Source organism: Parasteatoda tepidariorum, chromosome 2 (genome assembly GCF_982258835.1).
Source record: "Parasteatoda tepidariorum strain Cologne lab strain chromosome 2, Ptep-v5.0, whole genome shotgun sequence".
Lineage (NCBI taxonomy): Eukaryota > Metazoa > Arthropoda > Arachnida > Araneae > Theridiidae > Parasteatoda > Parasteatoda tepidariorum.
Window position 1 is genome coordinate 94,807,101 of NC_141756.1, and position 22,744 is coordinate 94,829,844.

Here is a 22,744-nt window from a genome sequence, read left to right on the forward strand (position 1 = left end):
GTTCATGGTGGAATTATTGATGGTTACCAACGAGATTATGTTGGCTCATCAATGAAAAATTTTGACTTGGGTATGCATCTTGCTCAAAAATCTGCATATGCTTTTTCAATTTTGAGCCAACCAGCCAGTATAGGGGTCAAGGAACTGGCCTTGCTTAAGAAAGGTTCTGGGTTCGAATCACGGGCAATGTGCATGGATTTTCTTTCATTCTCTGTACTATCTGTCCATACTGTGGGGGTGAAGTTGGCCCATCTAATATGGTGCCCTTGAAAGAGTGGCCAACAAATCTGCCCTTCAGATGCCTGTATGAGTTAGGTCATTCTCCTGGTGGGCAATGGTAAAAAAATTTTCGGTTTTGAATGAATGGAGTTTTCAAATTCGACTATTGGTTGAGGGAGTACCCTGCTTTGGCGATAATTTTCATTCACTTTTGCTCTAAAATTTTCAGTTTTTCATGCTTCTATAAATAATTTTAGATTTAAAGGTTTCGTGGCTCAGAAAATATATCTTGATTATTCTCATTAATATTTATTTAGTAATTAAAATTTATTTTCTTTAGAGATCTGTAACTGAGATACACTTTCCTTATTGGAAAACTTTCCTCGCACTAGAAATATGCTCCTCGAAAATCAAATCAAATCAAATAAAAATATTTTTTTTTCCGAACACTTCTCGTTCTTTAACTCAATAAAAGGGTAAATCTTTGTTTCTGAGTTTTTCCCTATTAAAATATTCGTTCAAGGAAATTTGACTAGTAATTAATAAAGATTTAGAGTTTAAGTTTTGCAGAACGCAGTTCATGTTTTTTCTCATTATTACTCTGAGAAAAGAAGTCTGATTGAATTTACCGGAATACGGTAAAGTGAATCTTGCTTCTGGCTCTACGGGAACATCAAATTGCTCGGTAATTTTTACCGAAACCCTTTGGTTATGATTTTGATAAGATTAGCAATGAAATATGATTTTATTATGTGTGATAAAATTTAATAAATATGTTAAAATTTGGTATTTTTTTCCACGATACCATTTTATTAGGATACCTTAAAACCTAAGATAAAAATCATATTTTCGGTTAAATTTACTCTTCAGTTATGCATTTTTTTACTGAAACATGATTAGTTTTAAATGTGTTGAAATAAAAACTACTGTTTTTGAAAACCAGAATGTCCGTTAAACCTTTAATATATGAAAAACTACTGTTTTTGAAAACCAGAATGTCCGGTAAACATTTAATATATGAACAGAAAAACTACCAAGTGAACGGTTTAAATACCTTACATTTTTTCTATGTGATTTTGTAGCAATTAATATTTATTTTATTAGGTGTTTATAATTAGGATATATCGCCGTTCTTGGGATACCTCCTTGCATTAAAACATAATTTTTGAAGAAAAAAAAATTATTATTTCTTTTTATAAATCTGAATCTTCTTCTTATTAAATCAGAAAAAGTAGGGAATTAATTTTAGTTTCTAAAGCTATCTCAATGAAAATTTCCTATCGATTAATTTTTGTTCTAATTATTTATAGGAACTAGTCATTATTTTCAGAAGTTAATTCCTATTCGCAGCTTCAGTGCTGCCGAAAATAATTCTCGATTCTTAAAAGAGACTATATTTTCTTTTTTGTGTCACCGTCTTCCGAGGCAACGGAAATGATGAATGCTTCCATTATCCAGCGGGAGTACCAAATAAATCAAAATAATAAAATAACATTTTCCTATACACGGAATAGAACATCCATAAAGATTTATATTCTCCGTAAGTATGGTTGCGGGGCATCGTCTGCAGTGTGGAACCATACCTCTGGCGAGATATTATTACCCATTAAGATACCCTCTCTTACATATCGACTTAAATGGTTTGTTTGTTGGAATGAAATCGTGGAACAGCCATTATATTATTATTCATAACCAACCTAAGATTGATATCAATTTTTAAACTACTTGACTTTATTCAGCTGAAAAAACTATATTTGGTTGAATTAAAATAAAAATATTTGTCTTAAATATTTATCATTATTAATATGCAAAATTGCTGCATTATCAGTTGAATTCATATATTACACGTAGTAAATTAATGATAATAATTCATTAATTTTTTTAAAATCCTGTACTTGGCTTTATTCAGATAAAAAAACTAGATTGGTTGAATTAAAATTAGAATATCTGGCTTAAATATTTAATATTATTAGTATGCAAAATTGCTGCATTATCAGTTGAATTCATATATTAAACTTATTAAATTAATGATAATAATTTATTAATTCTTTTAAAATCCTGTACTTGGCTTTATTCAGATGAAAAAACTAAATTGCTTGAATTAAAATAAAAATATTTGGTTTAAATATTTAACATTATTAGTATGCAAAATTGCTGCATTATCAGTGTAATTCATATATTAAACGCAGTAAATTAATGATAATAATTCATAAATTTTTTTAAGATCTTGCACTTGGCTTTAACTATATTGGTTGAATTAAAATAAAAATATCGGGCTTAAATATTTAACATTATTAGTATGCAAAATTGCTGCATTATCAATCGAATTCATATATTACAAGTAGTAAATAAATAATAATAATTCATTAATTTTTTAAACTATTTTACTTGGCTTTATTCAGCTGAAAAAACTTTATTGGTTGAATTAAAATAAAAATATTTGGCTTAAATATTTAACATTATTAGTATGCAAAATTGCTGCATTCTCAGTCGAATTCATATATTACACGAAGTAAATTAATGATAATAATTCATGAATTCTTTTAAAATCCTGTACTTGGCTTTATTCAGAGGAAAAAACTAGATTGGTTGAATTAAAATAAAAATATTTGGGTTAAATATTTAACATTATTAGTATGCAAAATTGCTGCATTATCAATCGAATTCATATATTACACGTAGTAAATAAATAATAATAATTCATTAATTTTTTAAACTATTTTACTTGGCTTTATTCAGCTGAAAAAACTTTGTTGGTTTAATTCAAATAAAAATATTTGGCTTAAATATTTAACGTTATTAGTATGCAAAATTGCTGCATTATCAGTCGAATTCATATATTACACGTAGTAAACTAATGATAATAATTCATTAATTCTTTTAAAATCCTGTACTTGGCTTTATTCAGATGAAAAAACTATATTGGTTGAATTAAAATAAAAATATCGGACTTAAATACTTATTAATATTATTAGTATGCAAAATTGCATCATAATCAGTTGAATTCATATATTAGACGTAGTAAATAAATGATCATAATTCATTAATTTTTTTAAATCTTTTACTTGGCTTTATTCAGCTGAAAAAACTAGATTGGTTGAATTAAAATAAAAATATCGGGCTTAAATATTTAATATTATTAGTATGCAAAATTGCTGCGTTATCAATTGAGTTCATATATTAAACGTAGTAAATTAATGATAATAATTTATCAATTTTCTTAAAATCTTAATTTTTTCGAAAATAAACATCCGGAGAAAAAGTTTGTTGATTGTTATGTTTTTTAGCAATCCCTCATGTAGCGACTTATTGTTGATAAAAAAACGTGGAGTATTTATATGTTTATTGTGCTTAACTGACCAAAAAGTGATTTAAAAAGGTTTTTAAAGCAATTAACATTATTCAGGTAAAAAATTTGAATATTATGATTTAAATTCAGTAAAAATTTAAGGCTACAATGCATACGTATCAAGAATTGTTGTTTTATTAATTATAGTCATATAATTAATAATGAAAATTAATTATTTTTTATCTCTCTTACATTTATTTGAAAGGCTAAAAAGGAAAGGCGAAATTTTTATGTACATTTAGTTTTTGTTTCATTTCATTTACTTATTTATTTTGGTTAAGATGGTAGTCTTAGATTAAGAGGGGAATCAATATCGTTCATCAGGAATTTCCTTTTTAAAACTTAACCTCGAGGTAATTATCTCAAAAGGTTTATGAAGCTATTTTAATGTGTTATTTTTAATTTCAAAGAATAAAAGTTGAATTTTGTAAATGCTTGTTTTGAGTTGAAGGCTAAGAATTTTCGCAATTTTTTTTTATAAAACTATTCATTTAAAAGTCAAACAAAGTTTTTCGTTGATCATGCATAGAGCTAAAAAACATTTTTTTCTTATATTTTTGAAAAAAAAAACCAAATCCAAGAACATACAAGGTTTTATCTTTCCTAATTAAAAGCAAATAACTAATCTCAACTAAAATTGGTTTGCATTTTTTTTAAAACATTGTAGTATAAGATTTTTGAATTTTTCTTTTATGCGTTCCTTAATGATAAAAATCAAACAGAGCCATTTTCACAGTTTTCAACTAAAACTTTAAAGAGACTACAGTTCAAATAAGGAGAAAAAAAACTAGGTGGTATACAAATCATTTAAAATATTTTGATATACATTATTTAACTAGAAAAGTTAAAATTAACAAAACTCTTCAAAATTATTTTTATTTTCTTTCTATTCCTTTCTCTTTAGAAACATGTAAGCAGTCTCTGTTTGAATAGTTAGAAATTAGGATTTAAATAGTTTTACTTCCATAGAAAATACGAAATAAAAATATATTTGATCCAGAAACTTTTTTTAATTGAAAATTATTCGGCTACATGAGAAGAAAAAAAAAGCTAAAACAAAAAATTTAAACGAAATTATGGTTTTATGTATAAAAGTTATAGTTTTTGTTTTATACCGGTTTACGCATACAACTCCAATAATTTCGGAAATATTAGTCTCCTTGATAGATTAATTTTTATATTATTGGATTTATTATAAAAAATATACAAGGAATTATGCCTTGCTTGACATTAAAGCAATGTCTGTCGCATAAACACTAAAGTACTAAAATGTACTTTTAATACGTAAAATCTTTTGAACTATTAGTCGTATTGACTTAGACATACTCTCATTCAATTTAGCGTAAAACATAGAACAAGAACTATAACTCACGTATCCAGATAGAACTAGTTTAGTTTTTTACCACTCTGAAACATATAAAATAAGCTTTTATCATGTCATATTCAGGCCTAGTTTAAGAAAAATCCTTGTATGAAATCCTTGTACATAGATAGAACTGGTTTAGTTTTATATAACTTTGAAACATATCAAATAAAGATTTTTCATGATACATTCAAGCCCAGTTAGAGAAAAATCCTTGTATGAAATCCTTGTATACAGTGCGAGTTTAGTTTTCTATCACTTTGAAACATATAAAATGAGCATTTTTCACGATATATTCAAGCCCAATTTGAGAAAAATCCTTGTATGAAATCCTTGTATACAGTGCTGGTTTAGTTTTTTATCACTTTGAAACATATAAAATGAGCATTTTTCACGATATATTCAAGCCCAATTTGAGAAAAATCCTTGTATGAAATCCTTGTATACAGTGCGAGTTAGTTTTCTATCACTTTGAAACATATCAAATGAGCATTTTTCACGATATATTCAAGCCAAGTTTAAGAAAAATCCTTGTATCTAGATAGAACTGGTTTAGTTTTCTATCACTTTGAAATACATAAAATGAGCATTTTTCACGATATATTCAATCCCAGTTTGAAAAAATCCTTGTACGAAATCCTTGTATCTAGTTGGAACTGGTTTAGTTTTCTATCACTTTGAAGCATATAAAATAAGTATTTTTCACGATTTATTGAAGTCAAGTTTAAGAAAAATCCTTGTATGAAATCCTCGTATACAGTGCTGGTTTAGTTTTCTATCACTTTGAAACATATAAAATGAGCATTTTTTACGATATATTCAAGCCCAATTTGAGAAAAATCCTTGTATGACTAAAAAGAATGTATACCATAATTAAAATCAGATCACTAAAGAATGTAAAAATCAAACACTACATTATAATCATTCTTTCTTAATTCAAATTTTGCAGGTCTCTGTAGTATAATAACTAAAAAAAACGTATCTTATTTATGTTTAAAATAAAGGGAATAGTTTTATATATTTATTTATTGGTTATGAACATTTATAGAAATCAAATTATGGTAAAAAGTACCGACATTCAGACTCATGGTACTTTTAACCATAAAATCCATTTTCACCGGAACATGTTATTGAACAAAAATTATGATTTGCCGTAATTTTTACATTAATAATTACTGTAAAATCAGTGAATTACTCTAAATAAATAAATTATTGTGAAGGTTACTGTATAATATTTTACGGTAGAAATGGATTTTACGGTGAAAGGAATTTTACGGATGATGTATCCAAAGTGCCGGTACTTTATATATGTTAATTTGATGAGGAATTGTTTTACTTTATATGCAACATGTTTATTAAAATTTTAAAACTATATATTTATTTACTGTAAGGTAGAATTTGATTCAAAGTTTTTAATAATTTTTCTTCCTAGCAGCAGAGCATTTTTTATAGTAAGTTATTTTTTTCGGCATAAATAATTTATGTAGAAAAAAACTATCTTTCATTTATGTTATGCAATTAACTGCAAGAGTTGCAAATGAATTTAATTACGGAACGGAACTACGGTGAGCATAGATAACGGAATTCCACAAAAGCCTGTTGTTAGGAGAGAATCTTAATTTTTTCAGTTAATTAAAATATTGTGTCCTAATAACAACTGCGTCTTGACTGCCGAGTTTTTTTGTTATACTTTTTTTTCTGACTTGGGGTATACGAAATACAAAAAAATCTGAGGTTTTTCATACTCAAAATGAAGCAGTTTTTATAAACTCTTTCTAAAAAAATTACTGGGTGAAGCATTTTTTATAATATGCACATGGCTGCTTCTTAAACCACTATGATTCGAAAAACGTTTAATTTTTTATCATTCAAAAAAAAAAATGAAAACTATCTACACAGTTTATGCTTTTCATAGCCTTAAAATTCAAACTAGATTGGTTTACTTTTTATATAAACCTTGAATAAGTATTTTTTAGATACACAATTATAATTTAATGTGTATATAGTTTGATGCGCATAGCTCAAATAAATGACTGGATTTTAAATGTTTATTTCGTCTAATCTATTACTATTAAAGTAATTTATAAAAAAATGAATACTAATTTAATTTTTCAAAATTTTTCAAATTTAATTTTACAAATGTTTCATGTATTGACCTTACATTGCACCACAAAAATCTCAATCGTATTTAAGTTCGTTCCGAACTTGCTGTAATATCTATCACACTTTAAATGATTCTTTATGTTCCATTAATTCGATTCATATCAGTGCTCGTTTTTTATTTTGTGATGTTTTAAGCATTGCTCAGTCTAGTGTCTTTGATGTAACTCCCTGCGACATGAAAAGAATCTTAGATCTTATGCAATGTGTCTAAACGAAATCACATGTCATAAGGTCTAAGGGTCACGGTGGCTCATGTGAAGTCAATACCATTTCATTTATTTGAATTTTAACTTTCAGGAGAAGTTTTTAGAGCGTATAATGCACAAAAAATATATGCAAGCGAAACGTACGAATAGAATAAATCTTGATTCAATAATTCACGCACTAAGATGCAATTTAAGGGTTCAGTATTGTAAAGATTGGAATTTTTTTAAACATTATTTGCAAAATTTTAAATTCAATGGCATTTCAGTCACAATCGCATGCAAGCTTTTATTAACTTTAAATGTAAATTTTCAAATGTGTATTTTCCTGCTTACCAGCACATTAAATATTTCAATTTATCTAAATTGGTTACAGCATAAATAAAACTAATAATAGCGGTTTTATTTTTCAATAATTGAATGATAAAATAAAACTTTTAAGGAAGACATCCTTCTTTTTACTTTTAACAAAATCTACATTAGTTAAATCAAAGTTAGAAATATTATTTATGCACAAGTTGGATGCAAATGTGCAGTTTTACCGCAATTTGTATGAACTTAAAGAACAATATTTTTAACTATGCTTGAAGTCATAACTTGAACCAGGGTTCGATTCCCGTGAAGATTAGGCCTGATCAGTTTGTACTTATTTTTATCGCATCATAGTGGTTCAGAATACATTCTAAATTAATATGCTTGCATTTTATATCTTAAAAGTCTTTTTCAAACTAAAGAACAGATTGCATAAATTAGAGAAGGACGACACAAAGCGGCATTCAGGGTTACGGTTTGATTTGAACCCACTACTACTGTGCTTCAGAGTATTTGATGGAAGGACAATTCTTCTCAAGCATAGGTCTGAATGTCCAAAGAAATATTGAATTTAGCTCTTAAAAATGAAATAAAAGATACCAAAAATTACTATTTATTTATATATTGCCATTTTCATGTGCAAACTTGTTTGTTCAATTCAGGGTATGTTTATAAGCCCTGGTCAAGTTTAAAGCACATGGAATAAATTAGCCCTATGAGCTATTTGTGGGAAAATATGTATGTACTACAATGCCACTCCATTGTCTTCGGAGTATGCTAAAGGATGGGCCCATAACGATAATCCATTATTGTAATTTTAAAAGTACGCAAATTAAATAAAATAAGATCCAACCGAAATCATATATTATCGAAAGTTGTAGTTGTTCTTGTTGTTGTTCATTTACGTCGCACTAGAGCTGCACAATGGGCTATTGGCGACGGTCTGGGAAACATCCCTGAGGATGATCCGAAGACATGCCCTCACAATTTTGATCCTCTGCAGAGGGGATGGCACCCCCGCTTCGGTAGCACGATGACCTGCACGCGAAGTCGAGCACTTTACGGTAGCACAGTTTAACGAGGACCAATACCGCACACCCTCGGTTCCTACTCAGACTGATCCAAGTGGTCACCCACCCGCACACTGACCGCAACCAGTGATGCTTGACTTCGGTGATCTGCTGGGAACCGTGTCTTAACGATCAGTCCACTGCGGGACATATTATCGAAAGTAACATCATTATTATTTGAGATACAAGAACCATAACTTTAGTACTGTTTGAGTGAATGTTTTTACACCACCACAGTAAATGACTTATTTATGGATGCTAACTTTAAATTTTTCTATGAAAATAAAAGATGAATGATATTTATTGCTTTTTTATGTACTGTTGTACCATCACTAACTGTACTATCATGTACCCCCGCAATTAGTTGCACCATAAGCTGGGAATTACATATAAAAAGTTGAATATGTAAGTTATTGAGAGTTGTTGTTGTTGTTGTAGTAGTTCATTTACGTGGCACTAGAGCTGCACAATGGGCTATTGGCGACTGTCTGGGAAACATCCCTGAGGATGATCCGAAGACATGCCATCACAATTTTGATCCTCTGCAGAGGGGATGACACGCCCGCTTCGGTAGCCCGACGACCTGCACGCGAAGTCGACTACTTTACGGTAGAGCTGTTTAACGAGGACCAATACCGCACACCCTCGGTCCCTACGCAGGCTGATCCAAGTGGTTTCCCACCCGCATACTGACCGTAGCCAGTGATGCTTGACTTCGGTGATCTGACGCCCAGTTCCACTACAAAGAAGGAAAACTTTATTTTCTCGTCGCTTGATTTTGGATTCATTCTGGATGTGAAAAATGCATCGCTTGGAACTTTCACTAAAAATGAAAGATTTCCTCTAATTTTAGACTGTGAATTTTTAAAATAAATTGTGTTGTCTGTGTACAACGCAAATTGTTTAATTTCCCGATGTTCATAAAATGCTAGAAAACGTTTTTTGTTGTTACAAATGAACTTAAAGCTGAACATATTTGATGTTAACTTTTTTAAAATGTATATTGAATAGGACTTTAAACTGTTTATTATAAGTGATATCTCTGAATCTTAGAGGATAAATAGTGAGCGATAGTCTTGCTTACTCACTGTTCAGTTTCTTCAATCAAATCGTGAAAAAATTACCCTCATCACAAGTATGCAGAATAAAAAAAATCATAGGTAAGTTCATAAAATTTATGAAATTTGAATTATTAGTTTTCTTTAAATAAAGCAAAATTAAATTTAAATAGATATCTTAGTACCTATAGACTTTATAATGATATTTCAAGCATGGTGTTCTAATCTTTTAGATTTTGTTAATTGATTGGATATACAAGAAACTACACAATTACTACAACTTACACAATTTCTGACATATATTATATTATCGTCAAATAATGTAATCGTAAAATAAGATAATAAGATACATGGTACTTAAAATGGTGAATCATTTAGATGTACAAGTCTAGTCGAAAAATTTAAAATTAAACATCTTTGACATAATAAAATACTTATCTAATGAGTATAAAAGCGACCCCTAACTGTGTCTGGGGTATCTCCAGGAGGGGAGTCATCCCCTCATATAGGATTTAAGTGATTTCTTTAAAAAAAACATTTAACGCTAGTAAAACTCTGTAATCAACGGCAAAATTGGAAATATAATAGTTTGGCTGAAAGATAGGATTTATAGGATTTATAAATACTTTAAATTCTATCTGCTCTACAGATATAAAAAATATATTTCAGAAGAAATAAACAAATACAAGCAGTATAATTGGGATTTAAGCATTTTACACAGAAAACGTTATTTAAATTTACAATATAGCTTACAACAAACTAATCTTAAGCACTTTCGAAAACAAAGTAATGTTTTCACGAAAAGAGAGTTTTATCTTTAATCTCTGCTTAAATTGTTCCTATTACGTTCATTAAAAAGAAAAAGAAGAGATTATTATTCAGAATTATCAACTTAGCTTACTAATGTTTACATATTTTCAGAGAAATATCTTTTTGAATGCAAAATTTTTAAGATAAATCCTTTATATTAAGATTTTTAACATGTCCTATTTCGCCTCACAGATAGTCTTGTAAGTCTATTAAAAATTGTTTTTAGAAATTATAACTCTAAAGATTTTCTTATAATGTCATAATCACTTATATATATTTCCTAAATCTTCTAAATATAAAATAGAGAAATGAAGTCATCTTAAAAATAAAATATCTATATGAAAACTCAAATTTTCTCAGAGAGCAAGCAACCATTATGAATGAAGAAAATTTAAAAAAAGTATTTTTTATAACAAACTGTATAAATTCGTATTAAATATTTTAATTTCATATCATAGCTATGTTTATATAACAATTTATGCTTAAATTTTAAATAGAAAATGTGGTTTATATGAAATTAATATAATTATATTCTCTTTTTTTCAACTTAGGTATTATTTTTTTTTTATCATTAAACTGTATATAGTTTTGTCGTAAGATATCTTATCAGCAAACTTGTAACGTTAGAATTATATATAGTTCAATATTTTTAATACATAAAAAGTTTCAAAATATAGTCGAGGCATTTTAAATACAATAAAAGTTTCAAAGCATAGCCCAGAAATTTTTTTTAAAATTTCACAAACGTTAAAATGTATCAATTTTGAGAATTCTATCAAAAATTTTATTTAAGTTTCTACAAAGGTCAAAAGGGGCATAAAGATTTATTTTTTCATCAAAGAACGAATCAATTAGGCATTTTAAAAGTATAATTTTCTAACAAAAATAGATAAAAATTATTTTGTGTCATTTATTTTACTTAATAACCAGCTTAAAACATATGGCCCAATTGTAAGTATACGATTATCAACGTTCAGTTATGTAGCCTTGTAATTTCGAATCCTACCCAGAGGACAACTCTTAGATCAAACATTGGGACAAACTAGCAAATTTTTTGATGAAAATAACCCACATTTGCGTTACATTGAGATCAAAACCACGAAAACTCACATTGTTGTCTTGACGGAAAAGGGATTATAATCAATGATCCGTCTACATTTGAGGACGCCTCAGCGCTGTGGGCGATGCAAGTCAGGAGCAGAAGTCGTATCAACCAGCTACTGCTGGAATTCGAACCTGAACCACCTCATTGGGAAGCAAACGGCCTATCCTTTGAGCCACCGTGATTTTATGTATCACTTATGAAATCAATCGCCTCAAATTCCTTAAGAAAATAAAAAAATATCGTTATTTAACGCATATTGATACATCGAAAATTTACTACTCGGTTTGTATGCAGAAAAAATAAAAAACCTTACACCTTGTAAAACAAACCTTATCAGAGTTTTGTATATTCATTACATATTTGTTCAGGTTCTTGTTGACTGACCATCTATTAGGAAAATGGAAAAAAAATAACAAGAACATTTTAGAGAAATTATTTCAAAAATGTTTATTGTATAACTGTTAAATGTTAAAACTTTCGGTGCGAGTTTCATGCAACTATTGTAAGATTTTACGGAAAAATATTACTGTGCAATTTATATCAGCCTACTTATGTCATTCATCACGTGTGCAAGAAAATCATCCACCAATAGCATTATAAATTAACTCGTCTCTAAAAAATTTTTTTAAATACAAACTTTATGTTTCGATTTTAAAATGATTTTTTTTCTGAGAGGGTACTAAAATTTTGTATTACCAAGATAACTTCCTTCCAGAAAATATTTTTAAGAACAAATCGAAATTATAAAGTGTTTTCAAGAAGAAGGGAAACTCTCTAATATCTCGAGAAATGCACAGCTATCTTCGAATTAATTTGTTGCTTTATTACTTTTTGACACCTTGTATGCTTTGCACTTTGGAAGGTATACATATTTTTGATATATGAATGAAACTTAAGTTTCGCGTGGGTATCTACATTTGTTTGTTAATAGACTCCGTTTTAAGATTATGCGATTTACTTTTTCTGTTACCACTGTTTACAGAAATATTGCTTTTCTCTCATGTGAATTTCTATTGAAATGTAGTGCCTTGGTAAAAATAAGACTTACCTAAACCATGGTAACAGATAGAGGAAAAGTGAGGAGAGTGGAGAAATCGCGTAACATAGAGGTGCCTATTCTGTATAGTGAACTATCATAATTCACTATATTGTAAATTTATGGCAGAATTAAAAATCTTAAATAGAATATATCAAAGTGTGAGATATTAGACATTTTTCAAAAATTTCGACAGATTTTTGGGTATTTAGTTGGAAAGCGAAAATTTTATAGCTGCAAAATTTCTTTAGTTTAAACCTTTATTTATGTTTTATTTTTATTTTCCTTGTAATATTTCTGAGATACTTAATCAATTCTACTTAATCAATTGTCAGAATATTGCGTGTATTTTCATAAATTGAAATTGAAAACTATTGATAAATTTTTATGTCATTAATTTATGTGCGATTTCAGTTTATCATTAACCAAATATAATACTTAAGCTATCTGATTATAGAATAGTCTTGAAACTGAGAGAATCTATATCTGCAATTCATTGATCATACCTTAGATATATTCTATGTGCATTATTAATAAACCAAGCTGCTGGTGAGAATTTAAATTGCTTTGAGTAGATAAATGACTATCACAAAATTTAACGCTTATCTAAGTTTACTTGTCTGTTTATTTAGCACTTCAAATTTTAGATTAAAAATTTGGTAAAATAGCTAATTATAAAAAGAATTATAAGCTTTTTTAAGTTTTCGTTAGTTTTTGATAAGTGAAATATGTACAAATCTGAATATATCTAAATGATTAAGAGCGAATGACGTGTATGTAATCTTAAAGAAGTTATAAATAGGAATTAGGTAAGTAAATAAAAAAAAAATTAGTTAGAAAAGGAAATAAAAGCTTACATTTTAATACAATACTTCGATAAAATTTCTAAATCATTTTTTCTTGTCCCATTGCAGAGATTTTATCTCAGAAATCGATATCGGATATTAAATGTTTAAAGAAAAAGTTTCAGCTCGAATACATTGCCAAGCGATCTTAGAAATCTTTTAACAATAAAAAAAATCGTCTGCGTTAAATGCTGCATTTCTGTCACTAAGCAGAAACGATGACAGTTCAAGAAAAAAGTTTTAACTTTTTATTCTTTAAGTCAAAAGAATTATAACGTTATTTTTGTTTCTGTTTATCTGTCACTTTAACTTTTGTCTTAGAAACAGCAAAAATTCCTCGTCAGCATTTGCCCATATTGTATAAATTTACATCAATATTAAGTTTACCAATAGAAAATAGCTGCTTTGTTTGTTCTACAAATATTTAAAAGTTTTTTACTGGATTCAAGATTTTTATATTTAGGCACTGTTTGTAGAACTTTTCATGTTTGTCAAACATTTCCATTGTAGATTCAGAATATTTGTCTCAAATCAGTCTTTAAAGCAACAAGACAATTTTAAAAAAGGAAGGAATTTTAAAATTTTGCAATAATATTTTGAAGTAAAATAAATGAAAATTTCCCAAATAAATGAACTAATATCAGAGTTATAAAAAAGAACATCTTCTATAAGATTTTTTAATCGTTTTCTTATATATTTTATCGATTCAATCTTACAAATAGATGACGTAAACCGTATGTTCCAGTGAGAAATTTGAATTTTTTCCAGATGATTTTAGAATTCTCATGGCAATAAGAATTCGTCTGCATTAAACGCCGCGTTTCTGTCACTAGACAAAAATCATGTCAATTCAAAAAGAGAGTTTGAATTTTTACTCTTTATGCCAAAAGAACTATAATGTTATTTTTGTTTCCGTTCGTACTTCAACTATAGTTTTAAAAAGGGAATCTTAAGCTTTAGTTCTTATTGTATAAATTTACATCTATGTCTTAAAGTTTACTTATAGAAAATGGCTGAATTTTTTGTTCTGTGAATATTTAAATTTTTTCATTTTAGCTAAGAATTTTATACTAAGGCATCGTTTAAAATTTGTTTGTTTTACATATATGTCAAATATTTCCCCCATAGTTTTAGAATATTTAAAAAAGCATATGAAAATTATACATAAATAAGTTTGATTTTAAAAATTGACAACGCACTTTATATTGTTAGTTAGTCTCCCAAGACTTGCATTTCTAATACGTATTTCCTTCGACTAGGTGACATTTAATATTATAAATGACAGTTTTCGCACTTTATCTGCATTGCATTATATATATGATAAAATATAAAGCAATATTTAAGTTATATACCAGAAGTAAAGTCTAAAGATATTTAAGAACCATCCTAAATATAAATATTACAAATTGTAGAATTGTATGTAAAGCTTTTAATTCTCCTTAGCAATCCAATAAGTTCGACTTGAATTTTGAAAACCATCTTTATTTTCTGAAATTTAATTGCTTTGACAAAACATAAAGATTATTAAAGCAATAAATAATGATTATTTATTATAGATACTTCATTTTTACTTCCCATTTAGTTTTGAATATATTTGAAATGTATATAATTAAAGTTTCACCAAGAAAAACTATTTGAAAAATCAGATAAAATTTGCAAGAAAAATTGTCAGTAAAACATTTAGATAAAATATAATTTTTTAAGCATTTGTTCGATTTCTTCCCAAATAATTCAAATAAAAAAAAGTTTATCACTAAAAGAAATAGAAATGTGAGAAAAAATTACGCATTCCACTTTTTAAACGAAATTGGAAAAAAAAATTATAGCTTTAAGATTCATCTTTTTGTACAGAGTGTTTTATTGCATAATTTTACTATAAAACAAAGATTACAATTAAAAATACATTCACCCTAGAAAATAAATTTAGAAAAAACTAATCTGAAAAACATATTAAAGAACTATTCCAAAAAGCACATCGGAAAATTATTCTTAAACTCGCAGTAAGAACAATTCCAAAATTCATTTTAGAAAACTATTCAAAGATGCATAGTAATAAATATTCTAAAAAGCATATTACGAACTATTCTAAAATGTATATTTGAAAACTTTTCTAAAAAGCCTATTAAAAACTATTCTACAAAGCAAATAAAGAAAACTTTTCTAAAAGGCATATTAGAAAATTTCTAAAAAGTATATTAGAAAAATATTCTAAAGAGCATATTAAGAAAAAAACTCATATTAAAAATTGTAGGGAATTATATTAAAATATAAAATAAGATCTAGAAGATTATTAATCTGTAGAAAATATAAGTTACTTTCTTATTCTTTTACTTTTGAAAATAGATGGATCGCTTCAGAAAAATATATTTTAAGATCATGATTTTTTTAAAAAAAAGAATTACATTGCGATAAACTTTAAAATTTAATTTCATAACATACATACTTTTTATTTAATACCACTATACTTAAATTATACTTCATGATATATGCTATATTTGAAGTATAGGGTGATTATGAATTGAGGTGTTGTTTTTAACTGTCTAGTATAAAAAATTACCGCACTTAAACATTTTAAAATATTAAATATCGCCATAAAATAAACTGTTAGTTGAACATTTAAATATTTATAAACATTTACTGGCATAAATAAAGAGTAATATTTTCTAAATGTCCTTTTTTTATTTTATTGATTAAAATCTTAGAGTGTTTACTTGCATAATTAACTAAAAAAACATGAAACTGCATTCGAAAGTATAACATTAATAATAAATTTTATTTTTATTAGTGGAAAATGCGTCGATTTCTTTAAGGCAAGAGAATTATAAATATTTAACATATTTTAGATACATTGTTAACTTCTTTTTCATTTTTGCTTCGTAAAAAATTTCTAGCCTTGAAAGATCTTTTCAGATATTTGTTAACATTAATAATGAAATAGAAATGATTATTTTAATGGATAAAATGAATATCAATTATTAAAAAATAAAAAAATTTTTAGAACTAATTATAAAAAATTAACATATTCTATATATATAATTTTATAATCCTTGACAATAAAATAAAATCTGTGCCAAAAAAGCATGTACATTAGTTGCCTCAAATTAATTTAGAAGATGGAAAAATGGCAAAAACACTATTTAAATCTTACCAAAGACTATGTAGAAGGCATGAGGCAAAACGCCAAAACTAATTTAATTGTATGATGAAATATAAAAATTTGTTTTTAGTTATCAACTTCTCTAGTTTTTTTTCGGAAATCAAACATGACTCGAAGGTATCAATGTTTTTAATACCGTTATCTTCAATAGAAATTCACAAGATTTTAATTACACTGTTTTATCCTTGCTAATATATTAATATTCTAACCCAGAGTGTAAATACTTTTTTTGTTATCAATAGAGATTCTAAAAATATATTTTAATAGCAGTCAGTGTAGAACACCCTTGTATTTTAACTGAAGTTTTAAAAATGTATGTATAATTATGATTATGAATTTAAAATACAGAATTCTACTAGTCACGTAACAATTTTGCTGTGTTATCGAAAAAGGGAGATCAAACTCAATCATTAAATATATTCGTTAACACCATTTCATACTTCTACTTAAAGAAAGCATAACTGATTGAAAAGCTTGTCCTATTAGATTTTTTAACTTTTAAGTAGTATCTAAATTAAAGAATATCCGACTACACTGTAAATTTGAATCAATTTAAGGTTAAAAGTACCGGCACTCAGAGTACTGGTACTTTTAACGGTAAAATCCATTTCAACTGGAGCATGTTATAGAATTAAAAAAATCTTATATGCCATAACTTTTACACAAAAAATTACCGTAAGATTCCTGAATCACTCTAATTAAATAAATATTACTGCAAAAATTACGGTATAATATTTTACGGTAAAATTAGATTTAACGGTAAAATGGATATTAAAGATAATGCACTGAAAGTACCGATACTTTATACTTTAATTTGATCTGGAATAATTTTTTACAGCGTACTGGTACTGGTGGTACGTACTGGTAATAGTGGTACGTACTAGTACTTACCACTATTAATTCTTTTTCGTAACCTAACGGGTAGCCTGAATTAATTTGAATATTTACACATTCTGTAATGATACAAAAACATTTTATAATTAATAATTTGTTTTATTCCGTGACATAAGTTAAACATTTTTCTACTCTGTCCATAAGAATTTTCTCCTTTCCTATCGCAAAAGATAATAAAGTGTCTGTGATAAAATATCTTTTGTATTTGAAAATAAGTTTTGCTTTATGATAATGGCAAGCATTCCTTGACATCACATAAAATGCAGGTTCTTGAGATTGCTAACACGTTTTTCTAAAGCACATGGCAAATATTTTTGGAGGTGATGTTTGTGCACTTAAAGAAGTACTTTTTCTGCAACGCTTTTGTAAGCCACGACTTTTACCTTCCTCTAATGGGAGCTGGACAAATAGTTCTCTGATAAACTTTCCTCCAAAAGTGTTTGGAATATGGCTGAAATTTATGAGGTTATTCTTACGGAATTAAAAGTGGGAATCTTGTTAGTTTACGGCTAATATTTTTCTTCCTGTTTTCCTAAGTAGCAATAGCTCGGTATTTGCTCTGTTTTCTTTTTCCACAGTCCATTACATTTTACACAATAAATTTAGTATGTTCAGAAATTCTCATGGGGAAAAAGTTTATGTTTGTGATTTTTTACGAAACTATTTATTTGAAACTCTCTATTTTTTAAGCTGAACATTTTTTGAAGAATTAGAAGTGATAATTTTTATAACAAGAGAACTTAGCAATATTTATTTAATTAAAATAAAAATCGCTATTAACCATTTAAAATTAGTATTTCTCTACAAACCATTAATAAAAACAAATCATCAAGTATTTTTAACTAAGTGGTGCAATTTTTACGTCACACAAACATTGTTTTTAATAGTATAGCATAATTTTCGGATTTGCTTAAAAAACTATCGTAAATCTCAGATTATATGATTAAGATGAGATTTTGATTAAAGTCTTATTCTTTTTTAGCTGTTTTAATGAGAAATTTATCACTCTAGACTTTAAAGATATTTAAAAAATTCTTAACCAAAATTTTTAAATGCTATTTGGCAAAGCAAAGCTTCCGTAACCACTTACTAATAGTTTTTTTTATAGTTTTTTTTATAGTTTTTCATAGTATAAAATAAGTATTTTTCTTACGTTAATTTTCCTTTTCAGCACATAATTTTTTTTTATTATTTCAATTACCATTGATTTTAAATTTCTAAGTTTTATAGTAACACGTTCAAGGGGAGTCGGTAGAGCATTTACCAATAATGCTAAAACTGACCGCTTTAGATGTACCTTTTCTCGGCATCTAAACAAGATATTACTTCAGTTTTTTTCACTGAATATTTGCTTATCCATGTTTACACAGTGATAACTGTTAATACATATATCTTAGACAGAATTTTTTTAAACTTATAAACTAAGAACTTTAAATTTCTTGAAAAATTTCATCATTTTTGAGCAAAAAACTTTCATAACTCAAAAAGCTGAAAGCTGAAGCATTCAAAGCATACAACTGATATAATCTCAAATATCTCCTAAAACTTAAAAGTGATATCATAAGTAGTTTATTAAAAAATTAAATCGAAAAAGGTCCGTTTTAGCATTATTCATATATGCCCTATCGATTCCGCTTATATTTATCCTCTGTATATGCCACCCACTTTCATCCTTGAGCTTAACTGGAAAAAAATTAATTACAAATTAAAAAACGAGCAACAAATTCTGTTGTTGTTGTTTCTAATGCCACTTGCCACACGGGAAAGCCTGCTTGGTGAAACAAGGCAGAGCTTTAAGGCAGAGTGTGCGTTTCTTGTTTTTCAGTGGCGCCATCTATGGCCAAGAATTAGACTTCTGCCACACCATGCGTTGCACCCGTTTATAGAGCGGACCCATCCATACATCCATTCATCCACAGATCGTAATTTTGACCTGAATCAGAGAACGATCGATCTCCAATCCAGTACCCCCAGAGGTTTTGATTAACGAATTCTTTTTTAATTTAATAAGAGCTAACGATGTTTTATTTTAATTATCTGAAAAAAGGGAATCATCTTAAGTGTAATTTATTACAATGGCTAATGTTAAACCTATAAGAATATTAATTTTTCAAAAGTTCAGTCCAAAAAAGCCATCTCTCTAATTTTTTGATCGGGATCTAGAATTGCTGTTGCACTTGCTCCGGAAGATAACACAAACGGTGCTGAAGTTATAACACGCACACGAACTCTTTATTCTATTATTCTAGAAAAAAGAATTAATTGAAAACATTAGTAGGAAAACAATTATACTTTTTCGAATACAAGAGAATTTTTTTTTAAAAAGCATTTTTTCACGAAATTAAAGATCTCGATTTGAAGATATAAGCACGAATTCAAATTATATTTTCCCGGATGCAAAATCCATTCTTTTTAAACGATTTTTTCTAAAATTTAAAAAAAAAGAATTGAAAAGTTGTGAAAAAAGTTTTTCCTCTTTTTGAAATACATAAAGCAATTAATTAATTTATTTTTTATGTAAAAAAGATTTTAGAAATTGACATAGAAACGCTTTAAGTTAACTTCGTATTTTTCAAAAAGAATTTTCACTTTTTTGGTTCAGAAACAAAGCACTATATCTTTTAATTTTTTCAGCAATTTGCTTAAATTGAAAGCTTTTTTTATACTGTTTAACTTTAAGCAAACTCAAATAAGAAAATCTGTATTAATAAAAAAGATCAAGGAATGGAATACAGAAACATCAATAAAAATTGGTAGTTAAATATTTCAATGTTAAACAACAAATTATATTTCAAAAGGATTCCAAAGGAAATAATTATCAAGTGTGTCTGAATTCCAGTTAGTATTCTAAAATAATTATACACTTTGAACTATAATAGAACTATAATGAAATTTGAAAAGAAATAAAAAGTCAACCATTTTAGTTGACGTTTAAATGTTTGTCGTAAATAGATTTTAGCTCTACAAATTTATCACAATAACTTTTATTTATCATATTTAAGACACCTTCTCTTGTAGGTTTTTTTTAATAATAGAAACTTTTCTCAGAAAAATATAATTAAAAACTAATATGAAGTAAACCAATATAATAACAGAATAATATGGCAGAAAGGTATTAGAATAATATTAGCTTTCTTTTTAAAATGTAAACATCAAGCAGCGTTTCTCAGTATGTGCTTTACTTTAGAAAAAAAAATATCATGAACATAAATATAGTTAGAATTACGTTTCGTATTCTAAGAAATTTTCCTTAAATTTTGAAGCATACTCAGAAATATAATGACTCTGAAAGACATTTATACTGACTTTAAAATGTCAACTTTTTCTATTTATCTTCCTTAACTTCTTTAAAAATAGGATTTAAAATTTTTACTTCCTTATCATTTCCTTGATCCCAGTATTGAGCTGAAAAAGAATTCATTAGAATTTTTCCAGGCAGGAGGTTGCAATCGTAATTGAGTTTGCATGTTAGTCGCGTAATAAAATAGTTCCCCCGCTGTTCATCGATTCATACGCCACTATTACGCAAAACATTGAGGAATATTACAGTCATAAAGGAAAATAATAAGCACAACTAGGATTACTTTTTTGCGTTACACATTTTTTAATAAATTTTAAATGGTTTGGCAGCTCATTATTTTCACACTCTCATATAATTAATAAAATTTCGCCTAATATTTGAACTTGCTTGTTTTGGTAACATGCTGTATTTAAACTTGCAAGATAATTTAAAAGCAAGGAACAAAGAAAAACAGAATTTTGTTCTGGTTTAATTCATTCAATTTGTTCTTTTCTGGTTGGTAGTCTATCAGTGTTTAGTAAGAAAATTTCGAAATACACGAAATTTTCAAAAGAGATAAATTCTTTGAAAATTTTATTTTATGTCCGAATATAAATACACAGTTTCAAATTAATTTATTTTAGCATATATGTGCGAAAGATGAATTTACTCTTTGTGTAATTTGTTTGAAAGAGTTTATAACTCCAAAGTAATTCGTAAAAATGCTGTTAGCACCTTGATTTAGAAGATATTGAAATTTTTAAACTGACAATTTAAATTTTTTACTTAAAGCGAAAAGCGTTAAATAATATTTTACACTTTCAGATAAACTTTCTTTGCTTAGAATTAGTCAGGTTAGAATAAATAAATATTACCATATATGGCAGTACTTTTACTTTCGTTACTTGTACCGCCGGTACTAATAAAAAGTACTTACTTTTACATGTACTTCGTCACTTTTTAAATTTAGTACTTTTACTTGTACTTTCGTTACTTTTTTAGGGAAGAAGTACAAGTATTTGTAACGGAAATGTCGAATGAAATCATTACTTTTTCTAAAACTTGGAAAGCTTTCTAAAAAAAATGCTTATGAGTTTTCAATTTATAAAATTAATGTGCAATATATATGCATTCACAGCTAACTTCGTGTTTAAATACCTTCTGTTTCAACTTATACTGCACATTCAATTATTTTTTACTAGCTCAAAGATCATAAAGCTATTTGAAAACCCTCCGTGTTTGCTTTGTTTATGTTTGTGCTTTTAAAACGCACTTCTTTAGAGTAAAACAATTTTAAATCAATGGTAATTTAAATAAATAAAAATAATAAACTAAAAATTAAAATCAATAAATAAAATTTCTTTTTCGTGCAAATCCATAAAAGTTTGATATTAAAATTATATTTGAGTTTAAAATTATATTATACGATTATATAATAAAATTATATAATTGCCTTAGTATATAAAATTATATCCATAACTTTCAAAATTAAAAATAATTAAATAAATAGCAACAATTTTGCAAAAACATTAAAGAACATAAGAATATTATTCAGTAAAATTTTAGTTTACTTTGAATTTTCGATTTCCTAAAAATGTACTTTTAAATCGTTACTCTTTATGTTTAGTACTTGTACTTTTACTTGTACTTTTTACTCGTTACTTTTTAAAATAAGAACATTTTACTCGTTACTTTTTTCAAAAATACTTGTACTTTTACTCGTTACTTTTTAAAAGTAACGTTGCCATATATGAATATTACACATTTTTATATTAGTGTTATTTCCCTATGGAGATCATATTTCGAATATTCTTTTATTTCGTGCTTTTTTGTAATTGATTGAAGCATTACAGAAATCAGAGCATTATAACATCATTTGA

The 22,744-nt window shown here is 27.1% G+C and overlaps 1 protein-coding gene across 2 annotated transcripts in view; it reads left to right on the plus strand.

The window, feature by feature from the left end:
* The window catches only part of CCAP (Crustacean cardioactive peptide), a 335,921-nt gene that overhangs the window by 188,968 nt on the left and 124,209 nt on the right, over positions 1–22,744 (plus strand). Inside the window, exon 1 of one of the 2 annotated variants that reach the window (XM_071177855.2) lies at positions 9,482–9,839. The exons of the other annotated variant lie outside the window; for it this stretch is intronic. The gene's annotated coding sequence lies outside the window, so the exon portion shown is untranslated. Of the gene's footprint in view, positions 1–9,481; positions 9,840–22,744 lie in introns of those variants that run through there. 2 annotated transcript variants of the gene reach the window in all.